Below are 407 nucleotides of genomic sequence, written 5' to 3' on the forward strand. Positions count from 1 at the left end.
CATCTTTCTACTGCTTTACCGTCATATTTGACGAAAAATGAGAAAACCAGAATTCGATTTCGTAGTACGGTGAGGGCAGCACCTCGATAGGACAGAAAATGTAATGTCCTATATATATAATTCCCCACTCTGACGCCCCGTACCGCATCTACGTTTATAATATCTTTGGGGCCGGTCCACAATGGGGGTGGCGTCTCATGATGCAGTGACGCGTCACTCGAGGTTTCTGACGTGTTATACCTGAAAAATGTATTATACGTAAAACAAACCTGTAAAAAACGTAATAAACGTAATAAAGATGGTGGACTCGGATAGAAAATAATATAAACTTATTTTTTTTAACTATGCTTATGTGCACCGACTTACATTGTTGTTGTTTATCAGAACTTCATTTGACATCAAATATC

This window comes from Belonocnema kinseyi, chromosome 10 (assembly GCF_010883055.1).
Source record: "Belonocnema kinseyi isolate 2016_QV_RU_SX_M_011 chromosome 10, B_treatae_v1, whole genome shotgun sequence".
Taxonomy (NCBI): Eukaryota; Metazoa; Arthropoda; class Insecta; order Hymenoptera; family Cynipidae; genus Belonocnema; species Belonocnema kinseyi.